The sequence below is a fragment of the Lissotriton helveticus genome, chromosome 11, assembly GCF_964261635.1.
Source record: "Lissotriton helveticus chromosome 11, aLisHel1.1, whole genome shotgun sequence".
Classification (NCBI taxonomy): Eukaryota; Metazoa; Chordata; class Amphibia; order Caudata; family Salamandridae; genus Lissotriton; species Lissotriton helveticus.
Window position 1 is genome coordinate 485,874,059 of NC_136072.1, and position 24,220 is coordinate 485,898,278.

A 24,220-nucleotide genomic window follows, 5' to 3' on the forward strand; every position below is an offset into this window, starting at 1 on the left:
TGTTCTAGAGGTGAGGTTTGACATGCCCATGGGTTGTGCAGGAGCTATGCATGTGCCATGCCCATGGGTTGTGCAGGAACAATGCAGAACATTAGCTGTGTGCAGTTTGGGCTTTACTTTGCATGAAGTCTGCATGGTATGACTTGGAAGAGGCAACAAAGTAAATTGCTGTGAAAGGCATGACCTTTCTTCTTAAGATCTTCAATGACAAGTCAGTGCCGGCTGTAACCATAGTACCTTAATATTTTTTCAATGGCCAGTCTTCAAGGTTTTGTAACGGATGCGTTTTTTCTTGCTGGCTTCCTCTAATCCCCTATCGCCTCTGAAACAAATTAGTAGTTTCCCAGGGAAATACTATAGGGACAAATTTGCCTTTGTGTGCTAGAGGTATGGTCACCCACAGTTTATTGGGCTTGTCGGGGTGCTAATGTTTAAAACAAAATTGTGTAACATGTTCATGGGTCAAGTGCATTAAAGTTAGGTTGAGTAGGGAATTCAAGTCAGATACATGCAAAAACAGTGAGCAGGAATCTCAGCTTGCATTAGTGACAGGGGTTGCAATAAAAGCAGGTGTGCAATTTTCTGCAACATTTAGTTGTGGCTATGTGTATGGCTTCCAGAAGGCTCCTTTATTATATGCAAGTGTATAAAGATGAATGAAAGCAAGATTGGTGATTTTATTTTGAAAACGGACAATGTACCCCAAACATTGTGCTCCTTGAAAAAGGGATGAAGAGAGCAAAATATTTGCAACTTAAACATGGTTGTAGTGTGCAGAAAGCTTCAATGCAGAGTTTGAAAACATTAACTACCATCGCACTAAGGAATCATTTAATACATCAGCTTTGGTGCAAGTATATATTTTAAAAACAAAATAAAGGCAAATCAACGCAAAGCAACTTTAAAAAACAAGCATTTACAATGCAATGGTTTTGCCTTTGTTAAAGTTAGAGCTATTGGCATTGCTCTTGACATTATTTTTATTTATGTTTTTTTAACATAAATAAATGGCATTGTCATTTACAATGCCAATAGCTTAATCTCTCACAAATGCCACACACAAACACCCACACAGAGCCCTCCACACACACACCCACAGAGCCCCCCACACACACAGCCACACAGAGCCCCCCCAGACACACTGCGAGCCCCCCCACACACTGCGAGCCCCCCCACACACTGCGAGCCCTCCCGCACACTGCGAGCCCACTGCGCACACCACACAAAGAAGTGGTACAAGATGTTCATCAGCGGCAATGCAAGCGCCCTTCACATACAGCAGGTGCAGCAAGAGCAGCACTTAAGGTTCCGGTGCCGCACCGTAAGGTTCCCTCGCACACAGAAGGTTCTGCATGAGCAGCAGCAGGTGTCCCTGCAAAGAATGGATGCAACGTAAGCTGAAACCCTGTTTGCATTCCTCACACACTAAAAGGTGCAGCACCAGTACAAGCTTCCAGAAGAGGCATAGCCTGGAAAGCAAGAATGGGAGCTGCCCTTACTTTCAAAGAACTGGCACTGCAAGTGCAACGACAGCAGTGATAACATTATTTGCACTCGGGACAAACACAGCTTTGGCAGCAAAAGTACCATCTCCCCTCACACAGAGCTGGTGCAGCATGATCAGCAACAGTTCTCAGTTCTCCGTACAACATGGACCATATAGACAGCAGTAGCACAGGCATCCATGAAATGCATAACAAATAAAGCATAGGCAGCAGCCTGCCCACTCACTTTCTGCTGATGTGTCCCTGTTGCCTCCAGCCCTAAGCCTAGCACATTCTCCCTGAAGTGGGTGATCTCCAAAGGGACGGCAGCCTAAGTAAATGTTGTTTAAGGGGCATGGCCTATCGTCAAAAGTGCATATCCTAATTCACGTGGCCTAGAACCACTTCTGGTCCTCATAGTCCTTCTCTTCAAAGTACAAGAAAAAGCAAATGAAGCTGTGAAAAGGGAACGCAAAGCTGTGTATGAATCATGGATGAGTATGAGGGAAAGGGATGAGTATGAGGGAAAGGGATGAGTATGAGGGAAAGGGATGTGTTGGGGGATGCTAAGCTGTGTATAGAAGTACCGGTGCCTGAACCAGGAACATTATGATTTTCCCTGACAGCCCCTCATCGTACCCACGGCTTGATTTCCCCCATCCTCCATTCACGTCTCGTACAAACGGCGGCTTTCCTCCACCTCCCCTCTCTCAGCCCCCTGCCTGCTGCACCCCGTCCCCAACTGAGGCCCCGGCTGGAGGGGCACAAAGGCCGGAACAGGCCGCAGCCGGGGCCTCGAGTAGGCCACTCTGCCGCTTCCCCGCCTCCCTCCCGGGGTGCCGTTCTTACCTGCTGGACGGGGGTGTTGGGCCCCGGAAACCTGCTGGAGCCGTTTCGGTAGGGTGAGGGGGCCAGGAGCCGGAGGCGGGTCCGGGTGGAGTGCGGCCGCCGCGCTGTGTCTGTGTCCGGGCTCCGGGGGCGGGGAAGGAGTGGGGAGGAGCCGTAGGAGGAGTGGAAGGCGGGCACCCCCAGCCGCGCCACCCACCAGGGAGTACGTTTTCATACAGGGTGGAAGCAGGGGGCGGGAGGGGGCGGGAAGGGGTAGAATCGGCAGGGGCGGGAAGGGGTAGAATCGGCTGCGTGGAGGAGGGGGCGGCAGGGGAATTCAGAGGAGGGGAGTGAGTGGGTGTGAAGAGGAGTGGAGGGGAGGGATAATTATTCCCGTCCGAGCCTGAGGGAAGAAACGGAGAAGGTCAGAAAGGCGGGTGCCGGCTCAATGCCGGACCAGATTCGGGGGCGTTCTGACGTCGGCGTCGGCAAAAGCCAAAGAATTGCGGGAACGCCCCCGAATCTGGTCCGGCATTGACGGACAGGCCCCTCGTCCAATGGCTAGGCTCCATTTATGGAGCCAGCCAATGAATGACGAGGGCCGACCCAAAGCCACACTACAGAACTCATCAGGATTTCGCCTGCGCGAAAAAGATGCGCAGAGCGCATCTTTTCGCCAGGCAAAACCTAAAAATGAGGGCCCCCACTTTTGACAGAATGTAACAAATGTGCATTCACAGACCTATTAAATTGCATGGGTGCAGAATTAGGACTTTCAGAAATTCATAAGAGTTTACATAAGTTGGCCTGGAAACGTACACCAGTTCCATGTTCCTAAACACACTCTTTACAAACATATAATGTATTACATTTTTCAGGGTGCAGAGGGGGTTAGAGAGGAATTTGTGGTGCCGTTAAACAATGTACGTTGAACACATGCACAAATTTGTACTGCAATGCAGGTCTGGAAAAAGCAACTCTTTTTGCTAGTTTATACTTTCATAGGTAAAAAAACAATCTTTGTGTGTCTAAGCCAAACTTGCATGTATTGATAGCTTACTTTTTGACTCTGGAACTAGATTGCCTACAAATTCTTGCCAAACTAGGAAAGTCTACATATTGGATATATTGCTTAGTATATGATCACAATTCTAGCAAACCAGGGAACCAAGGTAGAGTGAGACGAAGGGAACTGTCCAAAAATGACAATGTGGACAGTGTCAGACAGGGGCAGTCTCCTTGATCCTCAATTGGTAACCAAGGCACTGGACTGCAAGGAGAATCTAAGTTTATTTACAGTAACATTTTGTAAAAATGAGTGAATGTTTATAAATATAATTGCCAGGGTAGTCTACAAGTCTCTTCCTCAGACTAGAAAGAGAGCATTGATTCAATTAGAGCAGTGAACTGCAATATAACGAAAGTGCTGACATATTCAAAGGCTTTGCATGAGCTTGAGCAGAGCCCAATTAAACAGAGTCTGTGAATATTTAAATATTTAACATAAAAACCTAGTGTGTTGAGAGTCCTGTGCAATCAGAAAGGTGGCATGAACAGAGCAAAGTAAGAATACAAACAGTGATGTAAAATGAGCACTGGCATAATCAGAGAGGCTGCTATCCAAGCGCTTATATGAGAATGCAGTCATAAATAGAAACCTCATTGTTTGGTACCAATTGGGAGAAGTAGACATTTTTTACGGGACAAGTAAACATTTTTACAGGACAAGTAGATTTCTGAAACATCTTGTCCTTTGGACAAGAAGATATTTTATAAAATTCCACACCCCTGCTTACCACAGTCCTTAGGGGCGATCCCGCTGGTGTGTGAGTAGTGTGCGACCCCACCCCCAACTCCTTGGGAGGCCACCTTTGGCAGGAACTGAAATTCAGGCTAAGCTCTCCGGCAAGTGTCTACTTAAACCAGGCCTTGAACCTACTTGGCTTAACAAATGCCTGGGATTTATCGATTGGCCATTGGAAGCTTAAACAACTAGAGAAATCCAGTGCACAGCTGCTATCAATGCTTGAGGACAAAGATAAAGTGTCTAAGCGTAGTCATGGGTGGATGACACTCCAATCCTATACCAGGCTAAAACCACAAAGCTATCTAAGTGCAACTTATGGCCATTGGGCCAAGACGCTTTTCTTGAGGTATAGGCTGGGGCTTTTACCCTTACTAAAGCACTTTCTCCCCATGGGAAAAAAGGCCAGGGCAAGACACTTGCCGGTTATGCATGGAAGGACTTGAGAATATTGTCCATGTCCACTGCTTGTGCTGCTTTGGTATGGGGGATCAACAGGAGTTTCTGTGCAGGAAGTGAGAGAGAGAGGACTGGGGTGAGGAGTTGGCCTAACGGCTTGGGTGGTCGACCTCGAATCTGGGGAACTGGGTTCGAGTCTCGACAATTACACTGAACATCCTGTGATTCTGGAAAAATAACTTAATCTCCCCATGCCTAACAAAAAAATGCATGTGTCCTCATGTAAAGCAACTGGTGCTAGGTAAAGCTCTCTGTTACCCGATTCGGGTCAAGTTTGCGCTATATAAAGCTCTGTAAAATAATTAAATAAATAAGTAAGTGGGGAACACAGGGCATAAGGTCATGTAGGAAGGTGGTGCTTACTTGCTTTAATCCTACGAACATCAGTAAAAACTGTGCCAGGATTAAATTCCTACAGAGATTTGAAAAGAAGGCCGGGGTAAGGATTAGGCCGCTGGTGGAGAGGCTGGAATTGCATGAGAAGTCATCACATGAGTGCTTATACCGTCGCAACTGTGCCCAATAACAATCAAGTACTTTAGCTCTGAATCTACACCAGCAAGACCGTGCCGACGCCCACTTTACCGGCTTGGACAAGACTTTTAAGCTCACCAATTAGTATTTATTTTTCAAAAAGGGTTTTATAAACGGACACCCTGCACTTTAAGTTTCTTGATGTTTCCTAATGCCTTTACCGTTCTCAGATTTTACACTTTATTTACACTTACAGACATATTTGTAATGAGTTTTTAACTGACAAGATGAAATGGGTCATTTTATGTGTATTGTATTGATGTTCGATTAATGCATCATATTGCAAATGTTTATATTAATTAAGCAATAAAGAACTACTTATATTATGAATGTAGCCGTTTTTCCACTACCAGGACATGAAAAACTCAAAAGTACATGTCCTACCTTTTTAACCCGTTGGCCGCTGCCCGTTTTAAAAAACAGGCGGGGCTGCGTCGGCCGTTGAACGTGCGCAGCACCAGCCAGGTAGTGCTCCGAACGTTCAACGGCCGACAGCAGCACTTAACGGGTTAATACACTGCACCCTGCCCAAAAGGCTACATATGGCCTACCTTAGGAATGGCTTATGTGTAATAAGAGGGAAGCTTTGGGCCTGACAAGTAGGTTAACTTGCCAGGTAGAAATGACAGTTCTAAAACTGCACACACAGGCTCTGCATTGGCAGGCCTGAGACATGTTTAAAGCGCTACTGAAGCGGGAGGCACAATCTGTGCTGCAGGTCCACAAGTATTATTTAATTTAAAGGCCCTAGGCACATATCGTGCACTTTACTAGGAACTTAGCGAAATATAAAACTGCAACTAAAAAAAATTACTTAAATATGCCAATTGTAGGTAAGCCAGTGTTACCTGGTTTTATGGAGAGAGAATATGCACTTTATCGTTGGTGCTGGAAACCAGGGTTCGAGCCTCAAGGTCGAGTCCACATGTGATTATGGGCAAATCACTTAATCTCCCCGTGCCTGAATGTCTAATGTAAATACGGTGTTCATGTAAAGCGCTCCAATACCTTCGGGTCGAGTTCGCGCTATATAAAATATGCAACAAAAAAAGGGCAGGAAAAAGGCAAAACGTTGGGCAGTGACCCTGCAGAAAAAGCGCCCAAAAATACAATTACAATACTAAATATTACGGTAGAAGATGGAAGCGATTCAAGCATGAAGGTATAACAATTAGTTCTGTCAATAAATAAAAGAAGGACAAAAGAACTATAATTTCTTCGTGGGTCGCCCATATTGGAACGGGAAAAGCAGCAACCATAGAGATGTCTCACGTGCAGGTGGCCTAAGCGGAAGTGATGCCACTATGGGAGCCCTCCCCCGCCTCTCCCTCCCATTCTTCCTCCGTCTGTCTATCTCCCCCTTCAGTTTGTTGCTGCGCAGTCACCGTCGAGCCGCGGAAGAAAGAGGTCGAATCGCATCCTCGGACTATTCAAGCGATTGATAGCCTACGCCGCTCCTCCCTCCCCCCCAGACCGAGGAAGAGGCGCAAAACATTCGGGGGGAAGAGGAGGCGCCTCCGTGAGACTTAAGGTAAAGGTGGGGGCGGGGACCGGTGGAGGCGGGAGGGCCCGAGAAGAGGGAGGCGGGGCACTACGGGAGGAATTCGCGGAGAGCGGATTTGTACACGGTGTGGGAGGCCTCTTCCTCCTCTTCAAGGACCTTATAGTCACCTAGACGATCTATGTGGGTTACATCTGCCCCCTCACCAGTGTGTTTCATATTCAATTCCTACCTTCGTAAAACAGGTGTATGATGAAGGATAATGAGGCCTACATGGAACCGGTATTTGAATGGCTGCAGGGAACTGAAGCCATTTTAAATTGTCATAGAACAGAAAAAAGGGAGGGGGTAATATGAGGATGTCACGTGGGGTTGTATGTGTGAGACCAGACAGGTTGTCTTATTGCGAATTATGGACCATTACTTAAAGCCTTGTTTTGTCAGGGGAGGTAAACGCTATATAAATAGTGTCTTTTCCTGCCATTCAGTGTACCCCGTTCTGTTCTTTCTGCTTGAGAAAACTCCAGTGTCTCTTTATATATTATTTTTATTCTTTTGGAATCGCTACGTTAAAAGAAAAATCTTTTGGAGGGAGAGTTTGAACATTGGTAGGCATTGTCTTTACTTCAGTGCTCCATTGCTGCTCTCCACCACCAGGACTTTCTGCCACTGGTCTCCCATCACTCTTCGGTTGTGGCCATGATTTGGGGGAGGGATCGGAGCCTCATGGGATGCACCCATGTTAAGGTTATGCTGGAGCAGTATACAAATGCACGCCTTTAGATTAAAGTCTATTGTTTGGCTTTGAGAGAAGATGGACCCTCCCCCACGTCCCAGTTAACAATATTGTTTAAAACTCGCAATGCTGATGATGCGTTATATCATTTTAAAGCACCTACCAACGCTGCGAACCCCCCCCCCACAACACCAGAGGTAGCAGCTCTAAGCTTGTCCCGCACCTCCTGGCACAGGAAACCCTATTCTAAACCTCAGTTCTTAAGTACTTGTACTAGTCATATTCGAGAAAAGATTCTTTATAGGAGTCGGCAACACCCTGAAAATAGTTTGCAGTTCAGCAACTTTAAAAGTGCTCTTATTTCTGAAAGATGTAATACATAGGTTTATTAAAAACATTAGTGAAGGGAATCGGGGCACACATTCATTCAATTTCTTTGTACAGTGCTTGTACGACCGCTCAATTATTAAATCTGCCGTGCTTAGCATGTCGGTTGAAAACAAGAGGGTGCTCTCACTGCCAAACATGTCCATGTTGGAGGATAAATTGCAACTCTCCATTTATAGTTATGGAAATCTCTGCCTATCTTGCTGGTTCATTTTACATGAAAATATTCATTTGCTCAATTTGGCGAAGGTAGTATTCAAAGCATCCAATTGTCACTGAGGGGGACAATGGCAGCTGCTTTTTTGGGTATTTGCATAAGCGCAACGTCCGCTTTAGGGACATTGCGATCATTTAAAATTTGTATTTTATATAACTTTCATGTTGAGCGCAGCATCCACGTTTGGGACACCGTGCTCTGTTTGAAATTTTTTTTAACTTTCAGAGTGAGCGCGGTGCTCCCTTCAGAGACACAACGCTCTGTTTGTTTATTTTTTTTTAACTTTAAAACTGGGCAAAGTTTCAAGGACACTGCGCTTGGTTTTTTTATTTCTTTTTAACTTTAACACTGAGCGTGGCGCCTGCTTCAAGGAGGCAGCGATCAGTATTAACGTTTAAAAAAAATGAAATCGAGCGCAGTGTCCTTGAAGCAGCGCAGCGCTCAGTTTTAAACTTAAAGAAACATTTGCAATACACTAGGTCTTGCATGTACGCGAGTTGAAGCTGTAGGCATGGTTATATCCTAAGTATTACATTTATATGAAATCAGCCTAGTTGTGCCCTGTACATAGAGACACTGGTAGCCATGTTGTATATTTCAGGTCTTCTTTATTGGTTCCATGTCGGGGTAGTATCAGTCATAGTTTAGCCAGCTCTAGTCAGGTACTAGCCATTTACCAGCCCCACCAGGATCAGCCTTCCTAGCTGCTCAGCCCATTTCCGACTGTCACCACTCATCCACACAGGCACCCAGGCATTCAACACAATCACACCATAATTCAGTTACCATCTCTCACTCTGGCTGAGCAGCTAGGAGGACCTAGGCTGATTACATATAAATGTAATACTTGGGATATAACATAATGTCATTTACAATGCCACTAGCTTAAAACTTGCGTAAATGCGAGTCCTATTGCATTGCAAATGCTTGTTAAGAATGGTATCCATTGTTTCTTTAAATTTGGTTTTGTCTTTGATCGGGATTCTGATGCATGAGGTTTCTGGTTTGGTCTGTTTAGTTCCTGGCTTGAAGTCTTTTTCCGCCATACTGTCACTATGTGGTCTCCAAAGTGAGGAGTGAGCTGCATATAAGGAAGGAGGCCCAGCAGCTTCGTTCAGGGTCGGAGGAAGTGATGAGGGACCGGTCACATAGGATTGTTGAGCAGGCAGGTATTAAGTGTTACTATAGTGACAAATTAGTTGAGGTAGTTTCTGCAGGCCTTTCAGCGGATATGTGATGGTATTGAGGAAACTCGGGTGGTCCAGGAACATCAATGCCAGGTAGTGCAGTTAGTTTCCAGGTATTTAAGGTATTATGTTTCAGTAATAAAACACATACCACCTCTGTTACAGCCAAGTAAAATAGGCAGTGTCTCAGAATTTGGTTCCTTTGTACTAAGAGGAGAGAAGGCTTTTAAAAAAAATATTTGTTTTTATTGGTATTTCTCAAGTACAACAGCAAGAGCCAATGTGCTGTACAAAAAGATAATGCATATCGTGTCTGTTTGAGCAGATAGCATGCAATATATCAACGGCAAATTCCTAACCAATCAAAAAAAAAACCCACAACAATCCAGGGTTACATGAGCGTATAATCCAGATGTTATGGGTTACAATGTATGCCAGCTAGTGCATTTAGTGGGAAAAACGCTAACGCCTTTCAATCTATGAGTTCAGGGTGTGACAGTAGATAGGCACAGAGTGGTTGCCAAATGTTTTTGGGTCTGGAGGAAAGGGGTATCAGTGACGCATAAACCCCCCCCCCCCCGTGCAAGGATACCGGTCTCTTGGCCAGCAATAAGGCGATAGCCGCAAAGAGATGTATACCAATCGCCAGCGGATGGACATATCCCAGCGATTCCAACAGTGGGGAGGGTGACAACTCTGAGTTCCCCATCAGCGTTAGATGCTCAGAGATTGCCTCCCTGAATATCCGGATCAGGGGCAGATCCACGCAAGATGGATGAAGTGAACATGCAGTGCTGCACATTTCTGGAATCCATCTTAGCAAGAAGGTTGGGGGTAACAGAGGCCATATATATATTTAAAGTGGAGAAGCTTATGCCTGTGGTTGTTGGAGATATTGCGAGTTTGCTCGCAGCAGAATGTCCACATTTTGTCTGTCGATGCCTCGAACCCCTCCCCCACCCACCCACCACAGGACGTACAGACTGGGCAAGGTGGTACAGCCGGATGACCAAGTGTGTGCTATTGGGCGATGTAACTATTGTGGATAAAGGAGGGAAATCCTGCGGCTCCAGCACTGAGGGGTGTATTGTAGCAATTAGAGAGGCCCTAGTCCTGTGTATTAGAAATGTGTCCAGTCTCGATTATCCAACATGTCCGCTACTGACCGCACCTGACTCTCCGTAAACAAATACCCAACCACCCGAATTTGGCAGCGTGAAGTTGCATGTTAGGCTTTCGGTGGTTGGGGATACCCACTGACTGTTTGATTGCAAATGTGGGGAGTACAGGCGATCAGCCTTTAAATATTGACAAAGTCTCTCCGAGGCCCAGCAAGTTGTTTGTAATATGTGGATTTCCATTGGTGTCCTTGTGAGGCCCTTCGGTAAGATAGCAGAGGGGGGCTGGGGTGGGCCTGAGAATGCTCAGGCTTTAGATACTGCAGTCGCGCATCGGGGTGGTACCAAAAATAAGCATAGTGTACCGGTGCTATGAGATGATACAGGTAAAAATCTGGTACTTCAAACAAAACCGCCTCGCGAAAAAGGCATTGAGTGTATCCCACCCGGGCCTGTCCCCAGCCCAAACCAGCTGAGTCAACAGGCTTCGAAGTGTTACAAAAAACGTAGTTGCAAGAGGAATGGGGATATTTAAAAATAGATAAAGCAGGCATGGCAAAACAAACAACTTGATAATGGCTATCCTGCCAGCAATTAACGTAAGCATTATCCAGCAGTCGACTTGTGTGGATAAATGGTCCATGGCAGGGCCGTAATTAATACGCATCACCTCAGGATAAGGCGATATGTGGGGGGTTCGGCGCATAAGTGTAGCGGGAACTCAAGCACAAAAGGCAGGGTAGCATCAGTCAATGGAAAGACCTCTGATTTAGTCCAGTTAATGACATGTCCAGTAAAAACTCAAAAAACGTACCACCTCTTGTATTATTGGAGACGGATTAACTGCAGTCGCGCTCAAAAAGCAGAATGTCATCCGCATATAACGAGACCAGAAGAGGACCCCCATGAAATCTAGTTTCCCGCTGGACCTGGCGCTCCTGCAGGTGTCTCGCTAGAGCAGAGGTCTTCAAACTGGGGGGCGGGCCCCCCTAGGGGGGCCTCGAGTGATCTCAGGGGGGGTGGGCGGCAGGCAGGCTCTGGCCAAAAGAAACATTATGCTTTTTCAGCCTAAAAAAATGAGCAGCTGTAAGCACGTCTGTAATGGGCCATCATTCACATCCTTTGTCATTTCAATCCTGGCTGAGAGAAGGTGTCAAAAGGGAAGGGACTTCAAATTTTCTCCAAGACCCACACTGCCATTTTGAATAACCACACTGGATCCTTTGCACATTAGTAAGGCCTGCCTCACCGGAATAGTATGTTTGGAAATCATGTATTTGTTTGCATTTCTAAAACCGTGACAGAACTTAGCTGCAATGTTTAAATAAGTCTAGACATATTTAAACATTGCCAGTTAAATAAAATAATTGTGAAATATTTTGAGGGGGTGCCGGCAAATTGTTTTTCTACACGGGGGGAGGGGGGGGGGGGCGCGGAATAAAAAAGTTTGAAGACCACAGCGCTAGAGGATCCATGGCAATTATAAATAAGTGGCGAGAGAGGGCATCCCTGCCTGACACCCCGTAACAGGGTGAACTGTTCTGTGAGCTCTCCATTAGGACGGAGGCGCGCCACAGGATGGGTGTACAGAAAGCAGACCAGGGCACTGATATTGCCAGGATAACCCAGTTTGTTGAGTGTTGCATGCAAAAAGGGCTACTCCAGGGAATCCAAATCCTTTTCGGCTTCTAGCAATATCATCCAGGCCGGGAGTTCAGGGTTAATCTGGTTGATGACTGCAAATATCGTGCTCAAATTAACTGTGGTTGATCTATTTGGACAAGTCCCGTCTGAAGCTGGGAGATTATCCGATTTGATTTTGAGCGATATACGGGTTGCAAGTACTTTTGCCAGGATTTTATAATCTTGATTTAACAGGAATAGGGGCCTATCGGAGGCATTCCTATCGGTTTTTTTTTCTTGCTTGAGCAGCAACAATACAATAGTCTTAAGCATAGTGTGGGGTAGTGCTCCCACCTCTTTAGCCTTGGCGTAAACCTCAAAGAGTGTGGAAACTAGCAATGTTTTATACGTCTTTTAAAATACACCTGTGAACCTGTCCGTACCAGGGGCGTGTGGTCCATGAAGGTCATCTATGGCTTGGGATATCCCATATTCGCTAATAGGAGAGTCTACAAAATTGCTTATCACCGCCTTCAATCCACACCATAGCGACCTCCTCCCAAGTAGCCGGAGAGGGAATGATCGACAGGCGGGGAACTAGTTGCGTATAGTCGGGCATTGTTAGAGAGGAAAGCAGCGCTTACGTCCTCGCCTTGAGTGATCTGGGCACCATCATCTAATTGCAGCTGTGATGTATGCAGCCTGTTGAGGGGGTCTGAGCAATCTATCTAGAGTCTGCCCCTCTCTCTACCTCTCCATACACCTGGCCACGCATGTACTTCCCCCCCCATATAAGCAGTCTCATGAGTGGTGATCTCCTGGAACTCCTCCAGAAGCCTCGCGGGCTGACGCAGTGGAGCCGACGAGCCACCCGAGACTGCCTGAGCATAGAGTTCCCGCAGTGCCCTCTCTGTGACATCTGGGTCCCGACGTATAGTGCAGTAAAGTGATTCAGATGCCAAGAATGAATACTTTGAAGGCTTCCCATAATAGCATATCGGGATACTGAGCCCGTATTAACATTAAAGTATTCTACAATCGCCTCACACTTCGCTCTCAAACACCGCGTCAAGTAGCATATCTCCCGGGAACCGCCATTACCTGTGGGGGCGCACAATTCTGGGCAGAGTCAGTGTCAACATTACCGGAGAGTGGTTGGACAGCGTACTGGGCAAATAATCTGTCCTTGAGAATTTGTCAAAAGGTCCGGAGTTAAATACCAGTGAGCTATACGAGACCATGTACCGTGGGTCGCAGGATATAAGTAAAACTCTGTATTGGTCGGAAGCTCGTGCCGCCAGGTGTAAGTCAGTAAGTGCTGTTGAAGCAGGTGTCAAAGCTCGTCTGTAGAGTGCGATTTAGTAATGCGGCCTGCGCCAGTGGTGTTGGAGAAGGGCTGCAAGGTCAGGTTGAAGTCGCCCCCACATCCCCCCAATATATGATAGTCAATGGGAATGCCAGAATTGTGGGAAGACAAGCCTGCAAAACAAAGGCTACTCTCCACCAGTAAATATCTTCCCTCAGGACCTTTACTTACTTTGTCGACCTGGAATGGCAGTGTTTTGTGAATCAAATTTCACACCCTACCGGAGTACGTAATGTAACTGTCAAATAACCTGTTGATTCCCCAGTTAGCTGCAAAACGATGAGAAAGCTGTGAGTATGCGTTTCCTGCAATATCCCCATTTGCGCCTTGTGTCAGGTTAGATAGGCCAAGATCTGCGAGGATATGATAAAGCCCTCACATTCCAGGTCATGCAGCGCAGTTTCATTACCCCCCGCCCCTCTCAACCCTGTCTCAGAAGCTGTGGCATCGAACTTGTAAACCAGTGAATACATATAGAATAAAGCAGCCAGGATTAGCGCAACATGTCCTGCATTTTCAATTCAAAATCATAACAAAAGTAACATTCCCCCCTCGCCACCCATATCGGGGACACTCACTCACTCACTCACTCTCCCTATACCCAAGATTGACAATATAGGAGATCTCCTAGGGGGAAGGCAACACCCGGAGCAGGCCACTAAACATTACACAAATATTGCAATGATTGTATGTAACTGCAATTTAAGAATAGTAAAGAGCAAAATTACATTAATAAAGGCTGTTGCATCTCGCCGTCTCGTACCAAGCCAGAGGGACACAGCTTAGATAGGGACTCAACATTGAGTTGTAGATAGCTGGTCTGTACCACATAACAAGTACAAGTGGGGAGAAATAGAGCAATGTTGTTTCCCTGGGGAAAGAGTTGTTCAATTTGCACTGCTTCCAGAAAGTAGTAGTATCCGCAGGTGTGTCAAATATGTGGGTCTTCCCATCGACCTGAATGAGAGGACGGGCTGGGTCCAGCATGGCATATCGGATGTGCGCTCCCTTCAGTGCCCGCTTGATATCCTGAAACTTGCACCTAGCCTCCTCCACCAGTGGTGTGAAGTCAGGATACAGTGACCGCGACATCCATTAATATTGTAGATCCTCAACCTCTGTCTTTTCGAAGGGCCTCATTCCGGTCGAGATAATTAAGGAGTCGCGCAATAATTATACGCGGGGGGCCCCGGGGGCTGACCTAGGAGCAAGTGAGCGATGTGTCCTCTCAACTGCGAATGTTCCAGAAAAGGCATCCCTTCTAAAGAGGTCTGTGAGCAGCCGGTCCACATAGGACACCCTGAGACCTATGTTGGTGGACTCGGCCACCTTGGAGATGCGCAGGTTGTTGCAGCGTGACCATGCCTCCAGGTTTTCTGCTTTGGAGGCTGTTTTGAGGAGGCGTTCCACACGGTCCAGACGCTTGTTCATGGCTGTCCGTGCAGCCTCCGTATCAGAAATACGCTTTTCGGCTGACTCCATGCGTGCCTCATGTTGCTCCAGGCACGCCGCCAGATTATCAAAACGCGCGGCAAGGGCTGAAAAGCCAGCACGTCGCTCCGCCATTATGGCAACCGTCCCTTCTATATGCGGCTGCTCACCATCAGGTAGATCAGCATGGTCTGGGGGTCCCCTCGTGCCGGGGTGTTGCCATCCTCCCGCCTAGGAGTTTTAGTGGGCTCAAATGGCAGCTGCCGCTGCTTAGGGTCCCCTTGACCCATAATGAGGCAGTTAAGAGTTGGACGCAGTTCTGAATCGCGGTCAACAGATGAACAAAGGTGGAAGGGGTGCTGGGCAGGATCGCCATCAGCAGAGGAGCTATGGCGCCGGACTCTATAGATCTAGTAGGTAATGCCCAGCCACTCCCAGAGCATAAATTGGGATTGATAGTTGAAGATGCAGCGTCAAGCACCCCCAATTAAAATGTGCTGTGGAAGGGCCTGGAAGATGGTGATAGCCGTACCTGTGTTGCTTCCAATTTAAGTGCCAGGGAAACAATGTCTAAGCATGAGCCCTGCTGGGCCTCCAATGCTCAGCCCTGCTGGGCCTCCAATGCTCAGCAATGTCACTTAGCGCCCGCTGTGCAAACTGCAGGCGGGCCATCTTCAATGGAGCGCGGAGTTACATGGGAGTCTAGGATAAGCGCCGGCATCCCAGTGCGGTGCATCGCCAGATCGGTAGCAGTAGGTGCAATGCGACTGCGCGATAGCCCAGTGCGTTACCACCACGCCTCCACCCAGGGGTTCGGTGGTGGGGGGAATGGGCCCGTCTCAGGACCATGCCATGCCTTCGATTCCCCGCCTCAGTTGCTCAGGGAGGCATCGCGGCAGTGGCCATGGCTCCAGGCTCGCACGTGGCCCCTGTCACCGCGGGGCCTCTGGAGGCCGCGTCAAGCTGCCCCAACCGTGGGCAATTGCACCCGCCGGTCTCCCCACAGGTCGCCCGCTGTCAGCGGTGTGTGACCGCCATCAGCAGCAAAGATTGCACTTCCGGGGTGAAGAAAGGCAGTCCGATCAGTGCGACTGCTTCAGACTCCCACTATCGAGCTGCAATTTCGGTGCTTAATCAGGCCACGCCCCTGAAGAGAGGGGGCTTTTACACTTAGATAGTCGATGCAAGGCCTGAGGAGAGAAGGAAATGCGAGTAGGTGATTACGAAGAAAAGAAAAAAAGGCCTGAGTCAAGGATCCATGAAGGGCTGTTTGAGGGAATTTCGGTGTAAGATTGGCCAGACAGGGCGGTTAGAGTTGCGAATTACACTGCATTTGAGGGAAAATGTCTCACTTTTAGGAGCGGGAAAAGGCGGTAGTCCTCACTGTGTCACACGAAAGGGCGACGTGTGGTGAAGTATACACACAAAGTAAAGTGAACATGTAGCCTTCCTCATAGAGCCATGCAGGGTAATCCAGGTAAAACCATTGCTGCTAAATTAGGCCAATCTGTGCTACCAGATCTGCTGAATATGCCACATTGGGCAGAAAATGTCACTCGTGTCACTCAGGAATGTCGGGAGGGAGGAAATCAGTGCTGAATCATATGTTTGAGCAAGCATCAATTGAGGTCCTTCTGGATCATTACTTGGGGACTTGTTGCATTCCGGGATCTGTGCACGGTGCAGCCATGAGCTGTGCTTGGCTGTGCGTCTCTGCAGTAATGTGCAGGCAAGGGGCAACCTGGAGCTGCTTATTCCATTCCCCAGTGGTTCCGGAGCCTTTTGCCTGTGTCTGGATCGCTGTCCATGCATTAGGCTTGCAGCAAGGCTGAGATTGTGGGGTCGAGGAGACTGAGCTCACTCTGTGTCAGCCCCCTCACCCCCCCCCCCCCCCCCCCCCCAACTTTAGCTTCTTAATGCATGTTCATTCATATCGGAGCCTTGAAGTGTTGCAAATTCAGTACCAAGTTTATCTAGATGAACAAGGAATTCATTTATCAGGAGAACAAGCTATTGCTGAGGTATTTCAGCTGTAGTTGCTGCTTCCAGGGTGGATTTAACTTAATCTTAACCTTACTTTTTATGTTATGTTACGTTATGTTATATTCGTATTTGTATAGCGCACGGCTACTCAAAGAGTGTCCCGGCGCTTTTGAATAGGGAGACCTACAGCAACATAACACAACAACAGTAATAAAAAGCAAAGGGAAATACAGAAAAGAACCGAGAGAAGACAGCAGAACAGCCTAAAGAGTAAACAGCCAGGTTTTGAGGCCTTTTCTAAATGCAAGCAGACTGGTAGCTCCCCGGAGTTCTAGCGGCAAGGTGTTCCACACCTGCGGCGCCAGCAGTCCGAAGGAGCGACCTCCAATGCGGGCTCTCTTCACTCGTGAAGATGACACTCAAATAGTGGTGTCTCTGCTACCCAGCCGGGAGGCAGAAATAGGTCAGAAATTCCATGACTGCATGAGGGTAGTAAATACTTGGATGATGAAAAATTGTTTAAGTTTTTTATTCCAGTAAGACCGAGGTGATCATCTTTGGTAACTATGCTAACTTCTGGTCCCCGTGATGGTGGCAGGAAGAACTAGGAACCCTTCTAAACCCAGTTAGAAAAGCTAAGAATCTGGGTATAGTAGTGGATAACAAGCACACCTTTGGAGAGCAGGCGAATGCAGACACCTTTGCTACCTTTCTTACACTTTGGATGATAAGGAAAATTCTTCATCTCCTGCCAGCCGACAAACCGCGATTACCTCCCTGATTTTATCTAAATTAGACTACTCGAACAGCTTATATTTGAGTATTTGAATAGACCAAGTAGCTGGGTTCTAGCGGACAGCACTACCAGATTTAGTCACAATCTTATTGGCCTATATTGCCCACCTCAAATGATCTGCTGCTAGTAGATCATAAAATAAATACAACAATTTGTGGATGAGGCAACATAAAAAGGACAAATCAAATGTACATATTTAAGTTGACGAAATGGTTCTTGTGTCGATATTTTTCTTATATTTGTCAAGTAGCTCGGTCCGAGTCGACGCATGGGAGCCGTGTCCGGTGTACGTCAAGCTGCCAGAATTGCTGTTGCGACCGAGCTACTTGCAGGTCCTTGTGCTTTCCTCAAAGAGTTTTCCCCTACACGGGATACTCTCAACTCTGGACCAGATTTTACCATTGACGCGCTTCTTCGAAACATTCCTAGGAACTACCTTCTTATATACAAGTTCTGCCCTGAAGAAGCCCTCTTTCTGGGCGAAACGCGTTGGCTGATTTAGTTCCTGTGCATACTACGAATACATCTGACAAAAGAAAATATCGACACACGAACCATTTCGTCAACTTAAGTATGTACATTTGATTTGTCCTTTTTATGTTGCCTCATCCACAAATTGTTGAGCTTATATTTGAGCATTCAGCAGCAACATTTGAATAAACTCAAATAACTTTGAAATGCGGGAGCTAGGCTGCTAACTGGAATGCCCAAATACTTATCTGTACGAGAAATAAGTAAGCTCCACTGGCTGCCAGTAAAGCAGCAGGTTAGGTTCAAAGCGCTCTACTTTGTCTTCAAAGCCCTCAATGAGTGGTTGCGCTGAGTGATGCCGTGGTTGCGCTGAGTGATGCCGTGGTTGCGCTGAGTGATGCCGTGGTTGCGCTGAGTGATGCCGTGGTTGCGCTGAGTGATGCCGTGGTTGCGCTGAGTGATGCCGTGGTTGCGCTGAGTGATGCCGTGGTTGCGCTGAGTGATGCCGTGGTTGCGCTGAGTGATGCCGTGGTTGCGCTGAGTGATGCCGTGGTTGCGCTGAGTGATGCCGTGGTTGCGCTGAGTGATGCCGTGGTTGCGCTGAGTGATGCCGTGGTTGCGCTGAGTGATGCCGTGGTTGCGCTGAGTGATGCCGTGGTTGCGCTGAGTGATGCCGTGGTTGCGCTGAGTGATGCCGTGGTTGCGCTGAGTGATGCCGTGGTTGCGAAGGAAGAAGGGAGGAAGGGAGGAAGGGAGGAAGGAAGGAAGAAGGGAGGAAGGAAAGGAGGAGGAAAGGAAGAGGGAGGAAGGAAAGGAAGAAGGGAGGAAGGAAAGGAAGAAGGGAGGAAGGAAAGGAAGAAGGGAGGAAGGAAAGGAAGAAGGGAGGGAGGAAGAAAGCAAGGAATGAAAGGGAGGGAGGAAAGAAAGCAAGGAATGAAAGGGAGGGAAAGGAAAGAAAGCAAGGAATGAAAGGGAGGGAGGAAAGAAAGGAAGGAATGAAAGGGAGGGAGGAAAGAAAGGAAAGGAATGAAAGGGAGGGAAGGAAGGGAGGGAAGGAAGGAAAGGAATGGAATGGAAGGGAGGGAGGAAAGAAAGCAAGGAATGAAAGGGAGGGAGGAAAGAAAGCAAGGAATGAAAGGGAGGGAGGAAAGAAAGCGAGGAATGAAAGGGAGGGAGGGAGGAAAGAAAGGGAGGGAGGAAAGAAAGGGAGGGAGGAAAGAAAGGGAGGGAGGAAAGGGAGGGAAGGAAGGGAGGGAAGGAAGGAAGGAATGGAATGGAAGGGAGGGAGGAAAGAAAGCAAGGAATGAAAGGGAGGGAGGAAAGAAAGCAAGGAATGAAAGGGAGGGAGGAAAGAAAGCGAGGAATGAAAGGGAGGGAGGGAGGAAAGAAAGGGAGGGAGGAAAGAAAGGGAGGGAGGAAAGAAAGGGAGGGAGGAAGGGAGGAAAGAAAGGGAGGGAGGAAAGGGAGGAAAGAAAGGGAGGAGGAATGGGAGGGAAGAAAGAAGGAATGGAAGGGAGGGAGGGAGGAAAGGAAGGAAGGAATGGGAGGGAGGGAGGAAAGGGAAGGAATGGGAGGGAGGGAAGGAATGGAAGGGAGGGAAGGAAGGAATGGAAGGGAGGGAGGAAAGGAAGGAATGGAAGGGAGGAAAGGAAGGAATGGGAGGGAGGAAAGGAAGGCAAGGAAGGAAAGAAAGAAAGAACAAAAGGAAGAAGGAAGGCAAGGAAAGGAAGGCAAGGAAAGGAAGGAAGGAAGGAAAGGTTTCTAATTGCAAGTGTCCACAAGAACAGGCTTGTTTTGAAGATGTAGTCCCCAAATTTGAGATTCCATGACAGAGAGGGGCTGTGAAGGACGGAGAGGCGACAGGCAGAGGCCACGGGGACATCAAAGGAAGTGTGGGAGGGGAAAAAAATGCATTAACGAGTGAGAAAAGCCATAAACACCATGGGGGCGGGGAAGCAGATTGCCTTCATGCTTTCAAGCCTTTGTGTGGCCAAGTGCGTGCCTGAGGAAGCAATGTAGAGTGCTGGCCAGAGGAGAGCAGGACAGGCAAGAAAGAGGACAATGTGGAGCACTGGGCGGGAGAAGAGAAGGGTGTGAGAGGTGTAATGATCCACGTGGAGAGATCAAAGTGGGGCGCTGCATAGGGATGGGGTCAGGAATGTTGTGATTCACAAAATGGCGAAAAGGTGGTGGTTTCTGGTTATTGTGGACTCCTGCAGGGACTGCAGAACCCACGGGGTTGCACTTTCAGGGAACTGTCTACCATTTGCAGTTCCTTGCTGTTAACACCCCCCTCCTTCAGCGATCTATCCTGCTGAATAAATCCATTGGCAAGACAAGATTAAATATGTTAGCTTTCTTCTTGTTGTATGCTAGTCACATACGCTGCCATGGGCAGAAACTCTTATAAAATGAGTTATAACTCAAAGAACTCCCTTTCTTGACTTTATGTGAAGGGCTAAAACTAATGCGCATGAGGAACGAACTGGCATGCAGGAGATGGCGGCACAGGGGGGCCCCTCCTTGTGAGAGAAAAAGGGGGTTGTTAATTGCTGGATGATAAGCTGGATCACATGATAGCGGCTTGAAGTCCAATCAAAGTCAGAAGGTTGAAAGAGCGCCTCTGCTGGTGTTGTTTCCCCTCTCTTCACACGCGACGTTGCTGTGCTGCCTGTGGACGCACAGAAGCGAAGGCTGCAGCTGGGAGCTGCGGGGGAGAGGCGGGGCGCGGTCACTGGAGAGAGGGGTGAACAGAGAATGGGAGAGTGTGGCAGAGGGAACGTCGGTGAGGGAAGGGGGCAGGCAGGTTACTAGCGGAAAGGGGCAGTGTTACTGTTACCGAGGAGAGTGCGACAGGGGCCAGCGTGGAAAGGGGTGACAGGCGGGAAGGAGGGTGTGCCAAGGACTATTGGACAGAGAGCGCCGTAGTGGAGAAGAAAGAGTGATCGAGAAAGATAAACTGAGAAGGAAAAGGAGAGAGAGAAAGAGGGGAGGGCAGAAGGTAGTGGGAATGTTACAAAGGCGAGAGAGAGCGAGGGCCCGTGGCAGAGGAGAAGGAGACAGAGGGTATCGGAAACAAATGAGGATGCATGGGACAGGTGGGGAGGAGAGAGTGTTTACTGGAGAGATAGTCCAGCAGTGGAGGTGAGAAGTAACTGGTAGTGGTATGTGGTCACAGGGCTAAGAGTGTAACAGAAGAGGAAGCTTCAGTGGAGTGACAGAGGAAGGAGGTGACAGGAAAAGAGGGGCGGTGAAAGGACGCCGTGAAAACACGGAAACAAAATCAGCTCACAGTCACAGCAACAGTAAACTGCAATTATAACATGAACCAGATAGTGCAATGAGGTATTCGGAACTTTAAATGTCATAGCCAAAACATAGCTGGCGCCCAATAATACCACAGTTATTGTAGAGTTGGTGTTCTAGTAGTATATCTCTTCTCTGGTATTTACTGGACTCGGTGTCTTTCGACCGCAAGTTAAGTTGATGGGAGTCGAGCGACCGGAACCGTCAGTAAATGGCGCAGGTGCACTGCGGCTCTGCTTGTTGGTTTCTTTGGTAACTAAAGAAGAAACACTCTGTTCTTGACGATTGCAAGTAGTGGTTTCTTTCTACAGCGCAAATCATACACAACCGGATTCAAAGTGCTAAGAAAGACTGTGTGTAAAAGCGTATCCATTGAGACCCGTGGAGCGCGAACAGAGACTCTGTGAGGTCAAACAGTAGATGGCAAAGATCGCCCTGTAGGAGAATCCCGCCGAGGAGTCAGAAATAACCCATTAAAACAAGAAAAGTAAAAAAAAAAAAACAGGAGACACGGCCTGGTGGCCGTGAAACTGAAAGGGGAGGAGAAATGGCGAAGAGGACGAGAGAGTAAACAAGAAAAGTAAAAAAAAAACAGGCGACGCGGCCGTGAAACTGAAAGGGGAGGAGAAATGGCTGAGTCAGAGCGCACGCTTTGATGCAGCAGGGGGCGGAGCGGGAAGAGCTGCTGGCGGCACCAAGCTGGGGAACAGATGGCTGGCGATTTGATGCTGTGCACGCGCATTTTAACTCATTGCGCTTGCGCATTGACCTAAAAGCGCACGTGCACTGCATCAAATAGCCACTTTGGTTAAACTCTGGATAAGCCCCTACATCTCTCGCCAGCTCGAATGCGCAAGCGCATCGGCAGGCGAGACCTAAAAAACTAAGCAACCCACAAAAGAAAAGATGTGCCAGTCACCTGAACTACACAGAATAAATCCCAAATTACTTTAACCCAGAGATACAAAAGGACACAGCAGTGGCAATGTCATATATCACCTTATATGTGTCCTATCTCTGTTAAAAGTATGCTCAGTGGTACTTACAGACTATGAGGATTGCCACTAGACTGCTGACAAAATGTGTTGCAGCGTCTTATAAAGATGATGTAAATCTATAAGGTGGAGGAGTTATCAAATCATAAGTGTTGAGCAATAACATTGAAGACCACAATATCAAGGCATGTGTACCTAATGGAGCCTTACCTAGAACACTTTCATGTAGTGTCCAATAGGTGAAAAGGTTGTGTTTCAACAGACAGTGTCCCGACTGGAATCAAATTTCTGAATGTAACATATATGTAATTACCTACAATGTTGATGTACTAGTATGCGAGTATCAATTGTGTACTCACCTACTTCGGTCAAGCAAGACCTTCATACAAATACTTTTATTTCCAAAGTCGTATGGCAGTAAATTGCACAGAGTCCAACAGGTCTCAACTGTTTAAGGTTTTAAACGACAACCGCCTACCAGCAGGCTGCCGAAATGAATCTATAAGCAGAAAATAAGCAGAAAATAAATGTATGAGCAGGGGATGTTGCAATATGATTACATGCTAGGTAAATTGTAGCATTACCACTACATGTTTGTGAAATAACACAATACTAACCCACAATCAAAAATACAGATTTATAACCTCGATAAATTTTTTTGACAGGAAGGATTTGGTATGTATACACAAATAACAATGAAGGATACCTCCAGTGTAAAATGGTTGACATAAAGAATGGCAACCAGGGACCACCAAGTTAAAAAAAAAAAAAAAAAGATACCCGCATTAAATAAAAATGATAGCAGGTTTTCCTTACTTACTGCGAGGAGCACTGCCATCAGTAAAGAAAATCTGAAAGGACTTAACCCAGAATATTGATAGCGAGCTTGTGGTGCGTGGAATCAAGCTTACTGGATAAATCTGCTATGCGTAGATACGTGGGCCAGCCCTTCACCCATATCCCCAACCACCCCTCCCCATACACACGTGTTGGGGTATTCTAAAGGTATCTGGGATTTGTGGTTTCCCCTACAGGGATCCTAGAAGTTAACCACAATGTAGCCAATGGGTGGGGTGACTAACCTGAAACTCTCTATGAATTATTACTCCAAATGTCTTGCAAATCCTAAACGTTGGCTAAAATCATTTCCCACACACTTCTGTGAGGGAAAGTTCTGGAATCTGTGGGATTCCACAACATTCCTACCAACCAGCGATTCCTCAATTATCCGAATACAGATTGTTTGTAAGCTATCTCCCACGACTGGAACTGCTGAAAACTGACCTCATGAAGTCAGTGGGGTCTTCATTGGTACCCGGGTTGGTCCATTCTTGTCTCGGATAATCAGCCCATCCACTCAAGTGGGGGGGGCGTTTTTATCTGTAGAAGTGTGAGAATGCGTGATGGGTTCCGATCCAGTGTTGGTCTGTTTGACTGGAGAAGAGAAAATAATGGATACTCTATAAGTTAGATTATAAGGAATTCAAGATAAAAAAAAAAGCTTGCACATTCCCAGTTGGGGGAACTCCAGTGGGAAGAAGACCTGCGTAAAAGGCCTCTTTCAGAAACAAGGGGACCAAGATGAAGTTTTTGACTGCTGAAGGAAAAGCTCAGTCTGCAGGCTAATTGAAATAGCTGTACAACAAGTCTTCATAGACAAAGCTGAAATCCAGTAACCTACAACCATAATTTCAGTCACTGTCTGAATTTTATTGGGTGTAATTGGGCAATACTGTATCCTTTTGATATGTAGCCAACATCGATCTCATAGAAATTTTAATAGAGGAATTTAAACCCAGAGTGTTCAGGGAAACTAGTTTGACAGATGTCTTGTGGTGTTTGTGTCGTCTATCATTTGAGATGTCTCACATTTCTTAACTTTAAATGTTCTTGTCCTTCTAAAAGATGGCTACTATTGCCATGTAGTGGAAGATTCATGGCATTCAACTGGCTGCTTTACCACCTTCATGGTAGTCCTAATGTGTAGCTAAGTG

The 24,220-nt window shown here is 47.2% G+C and overlaps 1 protein-coding gene across 4 annotated transcripts in view; it reads left to right on the forward strand.

The window, feature by feature from the left end:
* The first annotated feature begins 6,389 nt into the window (after positions 1-6,389).
* FAM168B (family with sequence similarity 168 member B) overlaps positions 6,390-24,220 on the forward strand; it is a 198,212-nt gene continuing 180,381 nt past the window's right edge. The window contains exon 1 of one of the 4 annotated variants that reach the window (XM_078666086.1): positions 6,390-6,640. The gene's annotated coding sequence lies outside the window, so the exon portion shown is untranslated. The remainder of the gene's footprint in view (positions 6,641-24,220) is intronic. The other 3 variants (XM_078666084.1, XM_078666087.1, XM_078666085.1) reach the window with 3 other exon arrangements.